Here is a 902-nt window from a genome sequence, read left to right on the forward strand (position 1 = left end):
AAGAACTATCTCTTTACCTTGACTGGGAATATTAAAACAAATATTGAGCTTATTGAGCTCCCCTGCTTACTCTACAGGACCTCAAGGGATGCAAGGCCTACCAGGTGAAAGAGGCCTTCCTGGGCCACCTGGACCCCCAGGGCCTTTCTCCATCAGGGGAGATGTTTTCACTCTAACGGCTAAACAACATGCCCAGTGTGAGTACAATAGTCCACATTAAACATGCTGTTTTATCACTTTAATTAATTTATGGCATTAAAATAATGCATAACTAAATGAAAAATGAAATGAAAATATCAAATGCTTCAATTAATTTTATATCCAGTCTTTGCAAAAACTGCAGCAACTTGTTATTCTCAACTTGACCATAAGATGACAGCATTCGCACAGTATCAGCTTAAATGAACCTCTCGGAGATCTGGCTCAGTTTAAGAGTCTGGTTGGTTTCTGTCTGTCAGCAGTTAATCAGAGTCATTTGTTAGCTGTCTGTGAAGCAGCATGAATCTGGATAACCCAAAGCAGAACCTGAGCAACAAATCCTACTGAACAGAACAGCAGTACAGCTGCACAAGATACAATTTTAATAGTACATCTGATTTGTTTTCACCTCGGTATGATCATATCTTACATGTTGCAGATGAAGATAGTGACTTAGCTGCCTATCGTGACCTGCAGGCTTTTCTTGGTCCTCCTGGGCCCTCCGGCCCTCCTGGTCCACCAGGTATGCAAGAATATCAGCGCATACATAACAGCATCAACTTGTACTGCCCAGCCATTTCTTCACACACTTAATCTTCTGTCCATACATGCTGAACAGGGCCTGCCGGACCACCTGGACACCCAGGTGCACCAGGGAAAAATGTAAGTCATCTATATCTATCTATCTATCTATCTATCTATCT

At 42.1% G+C, this 902-nt stretch overlaps 1 long non-coding RNA gene across 1 annotated transcript; it reads left to right on the forward strand.

Annotated features, from left to right (window-relative positions):
- Positions 1-95: 95 nt before the first annotated feature.
- LOC107735649 (uncharacterized) lies at positions 96-862 on the forward strand. Its single transcript, XR_001639469.1, has 3 exons — positions 96-197; positions 638-721; positions 818-862. It is a non-coding gene; the product is annotated as an uncharacterized LOC107735649 (long non-coding RNA).
- Positions 863-902: the final 40 nt, after the last annotated feature.

Source organism: Sinocyclocheilus rhinocerous, unplaced genomic scaffold, assembly GCF_001515625.1.
Source record: "Sinocyclocheilus rhinocerous isolate Xijiao unplaced genomic scaffold, SAMN03320098_v1.1 C36204162, whole genome shotgun sequence".
Lineage (NCBI taxonomy): Eukaryota > Metazoa > Chordata > Actinopteri > Cypriniformes > Cyprinidae > Sinocyclocheilus > Sinocyclocheilus rhinocerous.